At 38.7% G+C, this 17,258-nt stretch overlaps 1 protein-coding gene across 5 annotated transcripts in view; it reads right to left on the bottom strand.

The window, feature by feature from the left end:
* ATP8A1 (ATPase phospholipid transporting 8A1) overlaps positions 1-17,258 on the bottom strand; it is a 221,318-nt gene that overhangs the window by 203,206 nt on the left and 854 nt on the right. The window lies entirely within an intron of this gene.

Below are 17,258 nucleotides of genomic sequence, written 5' to 3'. Positions count from 1 at the left end.
AACTTACGCACTGAGGACAAGACAGACATAAGAGCACATGTAAGCATCTATCAGGTAGGTTACTCTAATACGGAAGTACATAACACTTCAAAGAAGTCTCTTGCATGTAATAAATGTTTACTAAATTTTCCATTTTAATATCAGGCATGCAAAAATTTCTCATACTTAATAGTCTTGTCCCTATCCTGATACCCGCGCTAATATATTTTCCTATCAGGACTCGTCATTACCATAAATGGTAATGATATCTTTAAGTGTCTCTGTGGGCACTGATCTGAAAATAAAGTGTGAAAACAACATTTCTTGTCTAAAACAGGAAAAAAAAAACCAGTGGCTTAACACTTCCTGAACTCATGCTGAATTGCAGCAAACTCCAAAAGTAGTACTATGAATTGTAAGTGGTAGACACTGGAAAAAGCATTCCTGACATTCAGAGGAAAGGCCATCCTTGAGCAGCATTACATGAAAATCTATGGCATGTCTAGTGTTGGGCCTCACACATAGGAAGCACTCAACTTCCTTGGCTGCCAGCCTTGGCTATTAACCCAGGAAAATAATCATCTTGGGCATGCTGAGTTACCGGAAATAAAATAAAACATTTATTAATGCCAAATCATGCTTAACAGGAAAAGGAAGAAGACTAATGAAAGATGAAAGGAAATTAATGATATTGCCTTGGGAATATCCCATAGATCACTTGGTCAGATAGAAGAAATAAATAGCATGTTCCCAATATAGATTTAAAAATTGGCACAGAAACAGATTGCATTAGCAATGAGGGCTTTCAACTACCAGATATGTACCAGGTATCTCCTGAAAGTCTCAGTTAGCTAAAAGCATCGTTGACTTGTCTAGGCATCAAATTTATCTCTGGGAAGATAGAGGAAACAAGATGAGGAACTGGTACTATGGACTGGATTCTAATCAACGCAAAAGTGATAAAGTAGTAATGATACTCATAGAAAACATAACTGTACCAAGGATCTTCTGACACTCAAAGAGGGGAACATCAGGCCAAGCTAGACATATCTTCCAGAATTCAGGAGGACACATTTCAAGTTATCATCAAGACCCGAAATGGCAGAAGTCCAGAAGGCTATCTAAAGCAACACACTGACTAATTGTGAAAGGTCCTAACAAGGAGGAAATAGGAGGCATATTCAAACAGACCACTGCTGCTGCACAGGAAGACCGTAACAAGTACAAGAAGATAAAAAAAGACCATGGGAAACATTGGAAATTGGCTCACATGTTCAATACAAATAACAGATGCACAGACATCTGAGAATAGAAGAAAGGTGTTTTCAAAAATGTTAGAGACTACCGAAATGTTTTCTTCCTTCCATTTGGAATGCAAGGAATTGATGAAATAGGTCTGTTGCCTGCAATAGATGGTGTAATGTTAACAGATAATAAAATAAAAAGCAGAACTTCTCAACTCCTACTTCTCCTAGGTCACTCCATCCTCTATCAGGGATAATCATCTTAAGACTAGAAAGATTAGAACAAACATTAGTTGGAGGAACTACAGCAAAAGAGAAGGTAGGAGATTATCAACAACCACAAAAAGAAAAGCTAGCACGTGGCTGCTCTAAATGATTTCATATCTTGTAGCATATATATATATATATATAATTTTTAGACCTACAGAACTGTGAGAACCTGCAGAATAGTTAAGTAAACTGTCACTTATCATAGAACTATAATGAAGGAAAGAGGTTCCAAAGATACAGGAACTACTGCCCCAGTGTTCTAAAAAGGAAAGAAGATGCATCCTGTACATTATAAACTACTGTTAATGAAAATAGCGGTCCACAGACGTGCTCGCAGAGTTCACTGATTTATATAATGGGAACTACACCTTCTATGGTAAAAAAAAAAATTTTAAATAATTAATTCAGAGGTTAAAAAGAACATTTCCCTTTTGTATCAAGAATTCAGTTAACACTGAGTAGGACTTCACTGTTTTGAAAGTCGTGTTTCTCCTACACAGGATGTACACTCAGAGATTAAAAAGGAAATTTTCACCTTTAAAAAAGGTCCTTTACATTACTAAGCCTGAACAATAATGTTATTGGTCAATGAGTTTGAGGTCACTGCCAGTGGAAACTCAAGTGTAGATGATTAAAAGGGAGGTAGGTGTTGACCACCTGGGCACAGAAAGCTTTCACAGACTTTCTTTCCTTCTCTTTTTTCAAATACAGCCCTCAGCATTGGATTTCAACAAGGATTTCAAGCTAGGCCCTATTCTTATAAAATCGAGACCCACAATTCTAAGATTACGTAACAATGCAGACTCACAACCATCTGACAAACATGCACAGAGGGGGCTGGAGTTGGAGCACTCCTTTGGTTCCCGGCTGCCCGCAAGACCTTCTGAAGGAGTCTACCCTGGGTTACACTCTCAACTCCTGTCCCTCTTCCCCTCTCCTGGCCTAGTACCCCGGGCCTGGGTGTCTGGGTCAACATGGGGCATCTGACCAGCCAGGCCAAGTGGATTCCCTTCTGGGGATGCAGACTTGTGATCCAGAGACAGAGGCAAGAGACTCGGCACTCAGCAGGTACTGTGACGGAGAGTCGGGCTGGGGGTCGGGGGGCGCAGCACAGCACCCTGAAGCCACATGCTTGCCACAGGCATTAAAAGGAGAATGGAAAAGACGTACAGAGAAAAGAACCAAGGTAACACTGGGCAGAGGAAGAGACCTCAACAACCGAGTCACACGAGGCTCTGCTGGGATCCAAGAGGATCTTTTGGACAGTTAAAGTCAAAGCCTAAGGTGATGAGGGCTCTGAAGCCAGACTGCTGGGGTTCCAATGAGAGGATAAGGACACAGATGGTACAATTAATAAATGCACAGATGACATGAAAAAAATCAGAATTCAGGAAGGTTTCAAGAGGTTGAAAAAACTGAAGGTCCCCTACTAAGGCCTAAAAAAATCAACTGCGCAAATACAACATGGGGGACAACTGGCCTAGCAAAACGTGGAGCGAATAAATGGTTTCATTGCTTTCTTAGCAAGAAATAACTTGCAAAGATCTAGAGCTGTGAGAGAATGGAATGGGCTGCCTCAAAAGTGGGCAGGATTCCCACCACTGAGAGGTATGCAGGCTATAGCAGGGATAGTGTGGCACTATATCACTTCTAGGTTTCTTCCAACTCTAGAATTCCACGATCGTACCCTTTTAAGAAGATTTTTTTAAAAAGACAATTATGAAGTCATCAGAGAACCACTAATATAGAACGAATGTATGAGCAAGTTTTCACCGCTTTGTATATGGAAAAGAACTTTAGTTGATAAATTAGTAGATAAAAATGCTTGCAGGATAGTTAACCCCACAGACTTCAGTAGCACTGCACACACAGGAAGATACAACTGAATGATAGTTCTCCATGAGCCAGCCCTTAAAATGTACTGGAAAAAATACAAAAAAGCAACCAGGAAAGTTATCTGAATTATCACAACTTTCATTTTTAGAGCTATTTATGCATTTTAAAAACAGGTGGAAACATGACTGGTTCCAACAGACTAGCCCTCCTTTTATTAAAAGCAGCAGAAAGTTCCAAATAACATCATTTTTCTACCGTATTATTCTCAGAATGAGTCAGTGGAGTTTGACAAGCACCTGCTTCTTCCCTCCACTGTGACTTTACAAGAGAGAAAAAACAATTCATCTTTATTTTTTTTTAAACAAAGCCTTAACAATCAGACACTGAGAACACCCAGTGAGGAAACTAAAGCCTACCTACTAACTATGACTTTGGCAGAGAAGTCAGTGCAGCACACACAGCAATATAAATGGCCCAAAAGCAAGAAGAGCTTTTTACTCTATGGAACCAGACACTATCCGGGATAAAGAAAGGTGTGACACACTCGTCTATCTATTGAAGACAAGCACTGTCATAATCTGGCATGTAAAATAGCCAATGATTCCATTGAACAAGGTTAGAAAAATAAGAAACCCATAAAGAAGCACTGGAGAACTCCATCACGTCCCGACACAGCCCTGAGAATGGGTGTGGCCCTGGGATGGCTTATCTGCCATCAGCACTGTGGGGAGTATTAAAAAACCCACTGAGACTGGGTAGACAAGACAGACTCAAAGATCTAGGTGGCACTTGCACAAAAGCAAGTAAGGCAGGTCTGGCATCCTTCAGTTTGTCAGGATGTGGCTGAAAAAAAAAAAAAGACAGAAACCTCCACTAAGCAGATTAAACCAGGATGTGTGAATGACAGCTGGTGGGCTGCAAAGACTTAAAAGACCCAGCACAGTGCTCGGTGACATTGAAGCAATGACACCTACACATGTGTGAGATTGCCATCAGCTCTACCCAACTCATAGGTGAACAAGAACAAAGAGAGGATAGATTGAACAGATGCTTCACAAATCTTCTAATGCCATAAATAAAAATCACCCAGTGAAGAAAGAACCTCTTAATGCAATGCTTGTGCCTCCACATACTACCATCACTAATTAGAATCATGAAATCAGCCCCTTAGATCTGCTGGAATACCTGTAGCCATCATTGAGTAAAGTGCAACGGGCCTATACACAATAATAAGAAAACTCCATGACATTTCAAAACCACTCCAGCATGTTAAAAGTTCAGCTTCCAAAATCTGAACAGCTTGATTATCCCAATCACTCACCAGACGCAGAGTCAAGTAACATTTGTTTAGCACCTACGTTACAGCAAGTGCTTTCATTTAATTTCTCCACTCTGAAGGATGTCCCTGCAGTTTGGAGCACCTCAAGAGTCAAAAGAACACGATGATGACATGAGAAACTGCTCTCATCAACTAATCATGGAGTGAAAAGTCCTGGCAATAGAAATTATCAATCCCAAACAGATTAAACCCATGAAGTCCCTACATGTCTATGATCCATAGCAACGAGGAACAGGTAAGACACTAATAGTTATGTTTACTGAAGTTCTAAAGAATATCCAGAGAAAAGAAGATGGAAGAAGTAGAGGACAGAAATCTTGATTTTAGAATAAAGCAATACTTTCTAAGAGAACAAAAGAAATGTATGCAAATATACATATTTTGGCACATGTGGCTTTTCCCACTCTTTTCTAAGATGCAGGGAGGTTTTCAGTCCTCATCCCAGTGTTTTCTTAGGAAATGGCACCATCATTTCGGGCTCAGGGCCCAAAACTTTAGTCATTTTTGACTCCTTTTTCTCTTTACCACTCCATGTCCTATCCATTAACAAATTTGTTAGCTCTACCTTCAAACTATATCCTGAATCTGACCACGTGTCATCACCTCCACTGACACTTACTAGTCCAAGCCACTATTTTTCTCCTTCTTTCAACTCCTATTCCCAAGACGAAACCAGAATCTCTAGGGATCAGCGAGTTTAAAGCTCCTCAGGAGATTCCAATGTGCAGCCAGCACTGGTCTACTCTCTAGCCAAAAGGCAGATGATTTACTGGTAGGTATCGTTACCATTTTGCCAAAGGAGTCTGAGAGATGTTACATGATTTGTCCAAGGCCACACATCTTGGAAGAGCCAGAAGTCAGATATTACTCTGGGCCTATTGGGAGCCCCAAGTGCCTCATTTCATTTTCTCTTAATTATTTATAGGGCGTTAACTTAAGATGCTGAGGAAAGTGGGGATAGCACTAAATGAGTTATAGTTTCAAGTTTTGTTGTTGTGTCACAAAACAAATGCACTCTACTTTTTCAGTGGCTACTATGTCAAATAGTCTAGTACCAAAGACAATAAAGACACGTGAAGTGTTAACAGTTAAGATGGTGATTCTATTAGTTTGTGTCCATGGAATTAAAAAAACAAAAGGACAATTCCAGCTGAATATATGAAAAAGTGTCGGTCATCTTATAAAGAAAACTGTTAATTCAGACTGAAGATCTTGGTGTTCAGACTTAGTTAAAATTAAAACACATAGGGGAGCAGTTCACCAACCATAAGGATAAATTCCACAGGGAACGTCTCTTAATAGGATCGAGGTAAATTCAACTCGACACCTGGGGAAATTAAGAAAGCTTTGTTCTCCTTTGCTAATTATATTCACTTGGAAGTCACCAAAAGGCCAACTGTGTAATAATTCTTTCACTGAACTTTAAACAAAAAGACAAGAATCAGTAGCCATCCGGGGTTGAACTGAGCCAACAATTCAGAACTTTCCCTCCCCTCCTAGGTCAAATTCTGGCTTTTTAAAAGGATTCCCATCTGTAGAGTACAAGTCACAATAGCATCTAAAAAAGTCAAGTCTAAATGCAGATACAGTAAGGAGAGAAGAGAACTAAAAATCAAAAATAATCACACAAAGGTTAGACACAATGCACTCGCTCTAAGGCACTGTGGGCTCGTTTTCTGATCCTCAGAGGTGGAAATAATCATTGCATCCTGAAGCTAGAAACCCAGCACCCATCCATGGAGAAATCACACTAGGTAAATTAAGAGTCTCAAAAAATGGGCTTCATCTCAGCAATCAGGGAAGGCAGGTAAATTGGGGCCTGTGGTAAGTTTTCATTTTCTGTGCATTAACCTGTAAAAGACTATTTAACATCACAGTGGGATAAATCAATAATTGTAAACTAAAGAAAATAAACCTCTTGAAAATAAAGTTGCCACAGAAGTTTCAGACTTTCACCAAGTTGTTAAGGTATTTCTTCCTGGTGAAAATGACCACATATGTAGGCTACAAATATAGGATGAATAAAGAGATTAATTACTCCAACATACTAAAAGTAAGTAGGTTAGCAAAAACTAGTAATGACACTGCAGAAAAGCTCATATTCATCAAGCTCCCAGTGTAGATACAGCATCAGCTAAAAATAAACTACATGTGTTTACTTTTCACTTGGTTGAACTGAATGTTTAATTCAGAATTTTAAAGAAAGTCTTCAAAACCTAATAACTGAGTATCATTATATAAACCTTATCATTTCCGAGAGGGGAAATTAAGAGAAGTATAATTAGATCTATTAAGTACCCGGGCAATAGACAAAAAATTTACCAAAAATATCCATACTTTCTTGGTTTCTTGGCTGGCAACCTACAAGGCTTTATACAATCTATTCCTCATCCTCCCTACAAGCAAGTAAATTCAAGGATGTACACCGGTGTTTTTCAACATTGCTGCCAATCAGAATTACCTGGGAGATATAATATCAATGCTTGGTCCGTATGCCCAATGGATCAGACTGACTGATTCCATTGGTCTGTGATGGGCTGGACATCAGCATCATTTACAAGCTCCCTATTTGATTCACTGTGCAGCCAGGGCTGAGCACCACTGAGGTATACAATGTAGCTATAAGACAGTTCGCATTACACACGTCTCCCACTGCTCTGACCACACTGGACACACTTTTACTAAAGATGGCAGACAGAGTAATTCTTCCTCAGGTCATTTCTCTAACCATTACTCACAACTGTGAAAGTTACAAAAGTTGAGCAAGTCCACCTGAGAACATTTCTCACAACCATTCTGGCACTGATGGTGGATTGAACCCAACTTAAGCTTAAAGTATAGAGCAGCACATCAAATTTTGGGTAAAACCTATACAGAGAGATCTGTTTGATTTCTTTGGTCAGAGACAGAACATGCCTGGGTTTTTTGTTGGTTTTTATTTTTTTAAGTGGAATGAGACGGACTAGAAGGGAACTAGAAAGGGTTAACTACTCACAGCAGTTAGGATGACAACACAGTGGCAGAGCAAGGGATCCAGGAAAAATGGTCTTGGACAATAGGGGCACTCAGAACCAAAGAGCTCTAACATGGGGCAACGAGTTTGTCCAGATGAGCTAGCCAAGAGCAACAGTCGGGAGAGTGAAAGCAAACGATAATCAGAACCCTTGGCAGGCCTGGTTTGGCATCAGAACTGCTCACAAGCGCATAGCCCTGAGTCCAAGCTGGGTCAGGGACCAGGGTCTCCTCTCCCAGAGCAAGGCAGGGCCTCTAGTTCTGGAGCTCTATGAGTTGCTGTGACAGGGACTCAGGGTGATTTATGCCACATCCTTAGAGGGCTAAGTCAGAGCTCTTTAAATATCTCCTACCTCTAAGGTTTTGATGGCTGGGACAGGGCAAAATCTACATGAGGGTGAAGGAAAGATGAGGGGAAAAGATGGACTGCAGATGCTGGAGGAGATTTCTTTTACACCAAGTTGCCTTTCCTTTAAGACCAGAGTCAGCCACAGGGACCTGAGCCAATTACAGAAGCTCAACGATTCTAAATTGGTGTTGGAACAAACTCTCTGATTACCCTTGCATACCACTGTTTGCTTGCTTCACTCATGACAGCCAACCTTGTATTCTAAATAGGCCTGACCCACTAAAGTGGTTTCCTGGTCTAGACCCTAGGCTGGCTTTGACCTTCTTATTAATAGTCTCCGCCTAAACTGTCACCTGACTAACCCAATCTCATTATGCACGGCCCCAGATGGATCAAGATCAGTCATCTTCAAAGACAGGCTCACACAAAACAAGGAACAGAGCCTTAATTTAAAACAGACACTTCCCTTTGCCCAATTAGCTGTGAAATGACCCATGAAGCCAAGTTCTATAGTCCCCTTAGATCAATAAAAGCGATGGGAAGATTGCATATAAAAGCATACTACTCAAAGATACTATCTATGTACATATATTTCATGTTAACATTTAAATGAAAACTTACAGGAAAGTAGGGCAGCATGGCTTTTGCTTATCAAATCTATTAAAAAGAGATTTTTTTTTTAATGGGAACAAAACAACAGGCTTCAAAAGATGCCATATGTACTTACATAAAACCTCTAAATTGCCACAGGGGCCATGTCAAAAGCAGTATTATGTAAGTACTAACATAATGTGTAAGGTTTTATGAGACCTTCTGTTGTAAGGAAGGAAGTTGAAGGCTTAAATCTCTACTTAAGAGCAGAGTATACCCATATGTGTATTTTTAATAAGCTTACTTTAAGCCATGATTTCCATTGTAAAATTTTATATTCTGGAAAATTCCAGTAAATCCTAACATGTAAGCCCCTGCTAGAGGTATAATCTACAGCTGCGCTGTCCAGTACGGCAGCCACTAGCCACATGCAGTAACTGAGCACATGAAATGGGACTAGTGCAAATTGAGATGTACTGTAAATATAAAGTATACAGTAGATCCCAAAAAATTAGTACAAAAAAAGAATGCAAACTATCTCATTATTAATTTTTATATTGATAACATGATGAAATAATATTTTGCATATATTGGGTTAAGGAAAATATAAAAATTAATTTCATCTGTTTCTTTTTATTTTTAAATGTGGCTATTAGAATATTTAAAACTACACACATGTCTAGTATTTGTGGCTCACATTTTATTTCTCTTAGCATTAAGAAATGAATGCCAATTCGATATAAGTAGATTCCATGGAATCATTAGTTAAATCCAGGTTGGTCTAAATTCTGATCTCTTCTGCTAGCGGAAAGGATAAAAAAGAGTAATATCCCTGCTATTATGTAAGGGCTACTGTATGAAACCTTAATAGTAAGTTTGTACTTGTATTTCAGCAGAGTCTACAAAAGTTCAGCAGATAAAAATGAACCAATCTTTCTGAAACAATAGTATACCCAAAATATACCTGGTCAAGTCTAACTAATTGAAAACTTCATTTAAAAATACTTTGTTTTATGACATATGATATAATTTTAAAACTGATGGAGATGAAAATCAACTAAAAAACTCTTTAAAAGGAAATAATTCAGAATGATGGTCAGTTTCAAAATCAATAGCTTCCACTTTATATGTGCTCACAGTCACAAACAAGAACATATAATTTTAGAAAGGATCTCATTCAAAATATCTTCATAAAATATAAATCATCTAGGAACAAATCATTAAAATGGGTAACATTTATTTTAAGAAAACTCTCCCCAGCACATGAAAGAAATACCTATTCATTGGCTTCAATGACTCAACATATGAAAACTAGGCTTCAGTGACTCAATATATGAAAGATGTCAATTCTCTCAATATAAATTTATAAACATAATGATTCAATGATGCATTTGCTGGTTCAAGTGGAAAAATAAAGATGAAAATAACAAGAAAAAAATTAGGGAAAAGAGCAGTTAGAGTAGAAATGTCATGAGGATATGTTTTATTAGTTGCAATAGAGGAATTTGATAACAGGGGCCAAAAGAGACAGACCAAAATAGAGGGGGAAGGGAGAAAAGAGGGAGAAGACGGACTCCAGACATGACTCAACGGTATATGTACATTCAGTATAAAAAAAGCACCTCAAACCAGTACGGGAAGGATCAACTAATAAAATATATGGTTATCATGTCAGGTGGATAATAATTTGAGAAAAAATAAAATTAGGCCCCTACCTCAGATCTCACAACAAAATAAATCCCACGGGAATTGCACATTTAACTGTTTAAAATGAAACCTAAAAGTACTAGAAGAAAAATGTAAGTGAAGAATGATCATTTTCTTCAAATAAGAAATGACATTAAAGAAGACATTTTAAGGAAAAAACTGAAAGATTATATTTAATAAAAATGCATGTGCATGAGAAAACACTATAAGAAAGTTAAAAGATAAACTTTAAACAGAAAAGAGTTAATATCATCAAAATATGGGAAGCACTTAAAATTCAACACCAAACAAACTTCATAAGGGGACATGAATAAACAACCCAGAAAAAAAATCATCACTAAACTTACCAAAATGTGTTCAATCTAATAAGTAAAGTCATGTAAACCTAAAGTTTCTTTTTTTCATTGTCCCTTCACAAGGATGAAAAAGAAGGCTCTCCAGTGCTGGGGCAGGGGTAGAGAAAGGAGCACCTTGTTCACTCTCAGTGGACGTGTAAACTCGGATCATCTTTCTGGCAATTTTGAAATATGTATAAGCATTCATTTAAAAGGTATATACTTTTGACCCAGAAATCCCTTTTCTTGGGACATTTTACAAAGAAATAATTAGAAAAGTGTACAAAGATGTTATTCAAGAGTGATTTGGTTTTTTTAAAAAAAAACCGGAAATGACCCATACGCCCACCTATAAAGGATTCCTTAGTAAATTATTATATACTAACAAAAAAAATGCTAAGCTGCCAAAAAATTAATGATCTATGAATTCAACAAATAATTACCGAAGCCCTACTAAGTGTCAGGCACTGCTCTAGACACTGAAGACATAAGTAGTGACAGTAGACAAAAATCCCTTCCTATGGGTGAAGGTGGTCAAGAGGTACAAACTTTCCAGTTATAAGATGAATAAGTCCTGGGGCTGTAATGTACAGCATGGTGACTATAGTTAAAAATACCATATGGTATATTTGAAAGCTACCAAGAGGAGATCTTAAAAGTTCTTATCACAAGAAAAACATTTCTAACTACATGAAGTGATAGATATTAACTAAACTTATTGTGGTAATCATTTTGCAATATATACATGTATCAAATCATTACGTAGCACACCTTAAACTAATACAATGTTAGTTACCAATTATATTTCAATTAAATTAGAAAAAATAAATTTAAATATCTCATTCTTCATGGAGTTTACATAAATTTATACTTGATAAGTGAGGATGAAATACTGAGTGGGGAAAAAAAGACTAAAAATAATGTAGACTCTGATGCACTTTTCTTAACAAATAAGTATATTTCTCCTCTCCTGGAAAATAGTTGGAAAGGATATATACTAAAATGCTAACAGTGGTTATATTTAGATGGCATAGTCTGGGGTGATTTTCACTGTCTTCTTGACACCTTTTTGCAGTGTGAGTTTTTCCACTGAGCAAGTGTTACTTCTACAATCAAGAGAACAAAGTTAAGCTCTTCCACTAAAAACAAAGTTCAGAGTTACCCATTCATCTGACAAACACGGCAGGTTACTCTGTGGCAGGCAAGGCTGTTAAGTGTAGAGCATACAGCAATGAAGAGATCACACCAAAATTGTTCCCTTCGTGGTGCTCAGGTTCCAGTAGGAGGGTATCAAGTAGGTCTGATTATAAGCCATCTCGAGTTCACCTCATCTCTAGCTCATAAGATTCATTTATCCATTCAACCAACATCTGAGCTCCTACTATGTGCCAGGCAATGTCCTCAGTGGGAGCAATGCATCAGTAAACAAAACAGACAAAAATCCCTGCCTTTAGGGAGCTTCCTATTAAGAGAGAAGAGCATTGAAAGATTTGGGCTCAGTGAACAATGAAGAATGAAACTGTTGCCTTGACAACATTTACATTGTAATGAAACTACGTGAATAGAGACCCAGGAAGAAAACACTGTGCTAACTCCAAAGGTATATTCTGACCTACACAATCTTTCCTATGGCTGTAAGGCAGGCATATGATTCAATTCTGTTTTTGCGACAAGATCATGAAAAAAACGACTGATGTACTATAGATTAGAAAACCTAAAATAGTTTAGTTCTGCCATACCAAATATCTCCAGAATTACACTAAGTAAAATGACATGTTTTTGGGGATTCTCAAATATTAAATCAATTATCACTATGCTCACACACCACCTCTCTCATAGTGCCACGTCAGTTAGAGATTTTTAACTCTTCTTCATGTTTCTTTTGGGACCTCCTTCATGTTCTTTTAGAATCTCCTTCATTCACCAGATCTTTTTGTCCTAACTCCCAATTAGCTGGCAGACAGCAGGTGCATAATACATGCTTTGTAAAAGAACAAAGAGTCTTAGTCATCTTTTACCTGGACATCTGAAATAGCCTCCTAAAATTTTCGCTTTAACAATTCATATAGAAACTACATCAGTGATCCTTTTGCTATCTTTTAAGTAAATGAAACATAATATTCTATATAATTAGAAACATTTTAAAGTTGCCATTTATACAGACCAGTTTAGGAAAACAATCCCTAAAACAAGTCCCAAACTTATCACTTAAAACGTTTTACATAACCAAATGAATGTTTTACATTTTAGCAGTATAATATTCAGCAGAAGAAAATGCAAACCATTGGACAGGTATGTATTTTTTGTGCATTTCCTTAGTTTTGAACAACTGAATACTTAGTATTTTGTAAATTATGAGCTCTACAACAGTTCTCTGATTCAAGCAGGAGCTGTGGGCAACCTGAGTACCTGATGGTGACTGAGCCTATTAGTTGCCTACCCAACAACCATTCTCCCTTCTTCCTTTGGTAACACGACACTGAGTAATGTGCCTGGCTAGAACACTCCATTTCCCAGCTTCCCTTGCAGATGGGAGACAATGCAAAATAAGCAGTAGTCTTTGTGCAACACTTCCAGGAAAAGCCTTTCATCTCTTACTCTTCCATTTTTTCCTGCCTGGAACTCCTAAACGATGGCTGGAGCCCCAGGGACCAACGTCATGACTTTATGGAAGTTATACCCTCAGGATGGAGAAGCAGAAAGGCATAGGAGCCAAGATCCCTTACTACTTTATGTAATGGGCATAGCCAACCTGGACTGACTATGTGCATACTAGTTTTGTTTTGCTTCTTTTGTTTTTTGGGGTTTTTTTCCTCCTCCATATTAGTTTTACAAGAGTCAGGAAAAACTCTGCTTTGTATAAGTCGCCATTATTTCAGTCCCTGTTTCTAGCATTATTAATGCTGTGTTCAGAGACTCATTTGATTTAGCTGGGGGTAGAAGTGAAGAGATCTAGAATTCCTAGCCTTCTGTTTTATCTAGTCTTGCTTTCTGGCAAATTTATCTTCTATCAGAGTTTCAACTATTATCTCTGAAACTTCAGAGTCCCAAGTTTGGTTTTTTCCACATCTAACCTCCAAATTTCTAAGTATCTTCAAAACATTTGCATGTTCCACAATTACTTTAAAATCTGAATTAATATTTTCTGTTATTGATCCTCGCCAATTTCCTTAACTTTTAAGAGATTTTCCCAATCAATCAGGGTAAAGCAGAGTTCCTCAAAGTGTGTTTCACCTGCACCAGAATATCCCGGGAAGCTCATTAAAAATGTAGTCTCCCAGTCCCACCCAAGATCTACTGAACAGAATTGTCACGAGTCAGCCCAGGAAACTGCAGTTTTAATGAGATATCTAGGATCTTGTAAACATTAAAATTTGAAATTACTGCTTGAGAATCTCCTTTTATTTTACCACCTGTCTCCTGCCCTATATTCACTACGTCCACTGATGTGAGCTTTGTGACTTCATTTCCTACCGTTCTCCCCCTCACTGTTCCTTTTTCACACCCGACTCTCTCTTGCCTTGAGGCCTTTGCTCTGGCTGTTCCCTCTGCCTGGAATACTCTTCCCCCATATCTCCACCAAGCTAACTCCTTCATCTCCAACTTTTTATTGAAGGCTAGCCTAACCAACCTATTTAAACTGCAATCCATCCACCATCCTCACACATCTCACCTTCTCTTTATTCTTCCCACAGCACTTATTACATAATGAATTCTATAATTTGCTAATTTACTGTGTTTGCTGTCTCTTGCCGCACTAGAATGTAAGGACCTCCAGGGCAAAGCTTTTTCTGTTCCGTTAACTGATGTATCCTAAGTACCTGGAACAGTACTTGTATGAGTATGATTTACTCAGAAACATCTCTGATTCTTACCTTCTCATTCTCACTCTCCATTTCACTGATAATCCTGGCCTTTGTCATTTTTAGACTTTTCTTTTTTTTTACAATAGAGTCTACCGCCAGTGCCATTCCCTCCGAACTATGCAACATACTTCGAGACTTATCTTTCTAAGACACTCTTTTGGTAATGTCACTCTGCTTATAACATTTTGGCTCCTAACTGACCCTGTTAGAGACATTACACATTGATGTCATGATTGAATGAGAAATTGGATTAAATGAACTCTAAGACCCTCTTCAAATATTCAATTCTATGTCTATTTGACTCTTGGCATTCAAAATGCTCTGTAATCTAGCAGTGCTTTATCTATCCAAATTGACATCCTACTCCTTCCAAGTTTCCCTCTGCTTCTGGCCAATTTCCTTAAGAACTCTCAAATAAGCCATGTTCACTTTCATCATTTTTTCAATTGGTTACTTTCTGCCTTTAATATCCTCCCGACTACTGAAAAAGATGGCAACATCATTTAGAGCCTTGCTACTCAGGCCTGCAGGGCCGCGTCATCCAGCATTACCTGTGAGCTTGCCAGAAACGCAACTCCAGCCCCACCCCTGATCTACTGATTTAGAATCTGCATCTAACAAGATCCCTGAGTGATCTGCGTGCACCTTAAAGTTTGAGAACACCGGTGAGTGCCATCTCAAATCCTTCCTCAGTGAAGTGTTTGCTTGGTAGACCTCATGCTGTCATGTCCTGACCTTCCACAGGACTTACAGCACCCACAGCGAGCACAATGTCCAATTAATAACATCCCCTCTTAACTATTTATTCCTTATTTCACGTAAGTCCTTTTGCCCCAATTTGGTTGTAAAAAACTTGCACATAGGACAGCCATGCATCTGGCTAACCTGCATGCAGGGATCAGAAATTCATTCAAGTCACTTCAAAGAAAAAAGAGCCTGTTCTAATGCTACTTAGGACTGGGACTAGGAAAGTCAGGGAGGGAGGTAATCCAAGGTCTAGCCATCCTCTCTCAGCATTTGTGTCTCTCTGCCCCATTCCTTCCCTCCAATCCATTTTCTCTCCTATCTTCCTCTGTTCACTCACAGTTTCTCCTATCAGCAGCATTTGCATGACCTATTACACCCATTCTATCCTCTACCAGCCTGTTCACCTCTGCCCCTTTCTGCTTCAATTTTCACTCTAAGTCTCTAAGCTTAACTCTTCCCATGAGAGAGATGATCACAAGAGAGAATCTTTTTGAGCCAAACCACAAGGTTACAAGTGTCTGAGCACCTATGGATTGTCTGCCCTTGGGTCAGGAGCTCATCCTGGCCCAATCAGCTGAAGCCAAGGAGGCTGCAGTTCAGAACAAGGCCCTTCAGGCAATGGGAGCTGTCAGAGGAGAATATTCCTTCGGAAAGAAAAGTGTGGGCAGAGCAGGCAATGAGCCACATTGCCAGCCCACAGAGTCATTGTTTATGTTGTCCTCACCACAGTCCTGAGCAAAATGCTGAGCACATAATAAACTGAAACCAACCAATATGGGAGGGAAGGGTCATTCACCAAGCACTACTATGCCCCTGACACTGTGCTGGATGCAAAGGGAATACAAAGATTAAATAAGAAACAGCCCTTGTTTTCCCAGCATTCTTAATCCAAACATGTCACTGAACTAGCTTCGACCTCGGACAAGTACCACAGTTTCCTCAACTATCAGAGGGGACCACCTTCATCAACAGGAGCATCATAAGGTTCCATAAGGTAATCTTTGTGAAAATGCTTTGAAAAATACATATGCCAATCAAAAACAATAACGTAGTCTCTCAATACTAATAAAATCCTCTCACATGCCACAGGTTTGCATTGTTTTCTGGTCTTTTCTCTTTTCCCATTTCCCACAATATACAATCCATAAGTCGCTATTATTTGAGAGAACAATCCCAACTGTTACCACTGTATTTGCACTACGTGTATGGCTCACTCAAATGATGATTAAGAAAATTCATTCATTTCATTCAGAAGTGTCAAAAGATACATTTTTTTACTGTGTACATTTTAAAATAACACCATCATTTATTCAAATGTGCATCTAAAACTGTAATGCCCTATATATTTTTCCATTATATTACAAATAACAAGTATGTAATAAATTCCTAAGTAGGACACGGGTCAGTTTTGACTCTTTTGTGGCCTCTCCAGAGCGGTTTCATTTAGCATTTCCTAAGCGCTGTGATCAGAAATCACAGATATTAGAGGCCAGTGCCCCTGTCTTTAACATGGGGACTCTGAGGAGGAAAAACAATAAAATGGACTGTCTCAAATCCCTGGAATCCTATGCTCCTAACTTCTGTATCTTTTATTCTAAAATCACTTTACCACCTGCCTCACATTAGAGGGCAGGATGGGGGAATGGTGGGAATCAGTGATGATGGCAAGATAGATTAGTTCTCAGAAAAACATGTTATTCCACCCTTTGTGGGATTCAAGGATGGGTTTACGGGAGAGAATAAAACAGAAGAAAATAATACCCGAGATATGTACAATTGTGGCTTTGCCATGAACAAAATCAAGAAATATTAATGGAGTGACTGCAGCACGCTAGGCAGGATGCTGAGGGCTCCTCGGATAGGATGAAGAGAGTGTCTTGGTCCTCCAAAAGCTTACTTGCCTTTACCCTTTGGCATCTGTTGCTCATTGCTGATAAGTGTAGCCATTCAACAGCTGGCCCTGGGTGGAGCAGCTTCCACCTC

This window comes from Equus asinus, chromosome 3 (assembly GCF_041296235.1).
Source record: "Equus asinus isolate D_3611 breed Donkey chromosome 3, EquAss-T2T_v2, whole genome shotgun sequence".
Lineage (NCBI taxonomy): Eukaryota > Metazoa > Chordata > Mammalia > Perissodactyla > Equidae > Equus > Equus asinus.
This window is presented reverse-complemented; position numbering and strand designations above follow the sequence as displayed.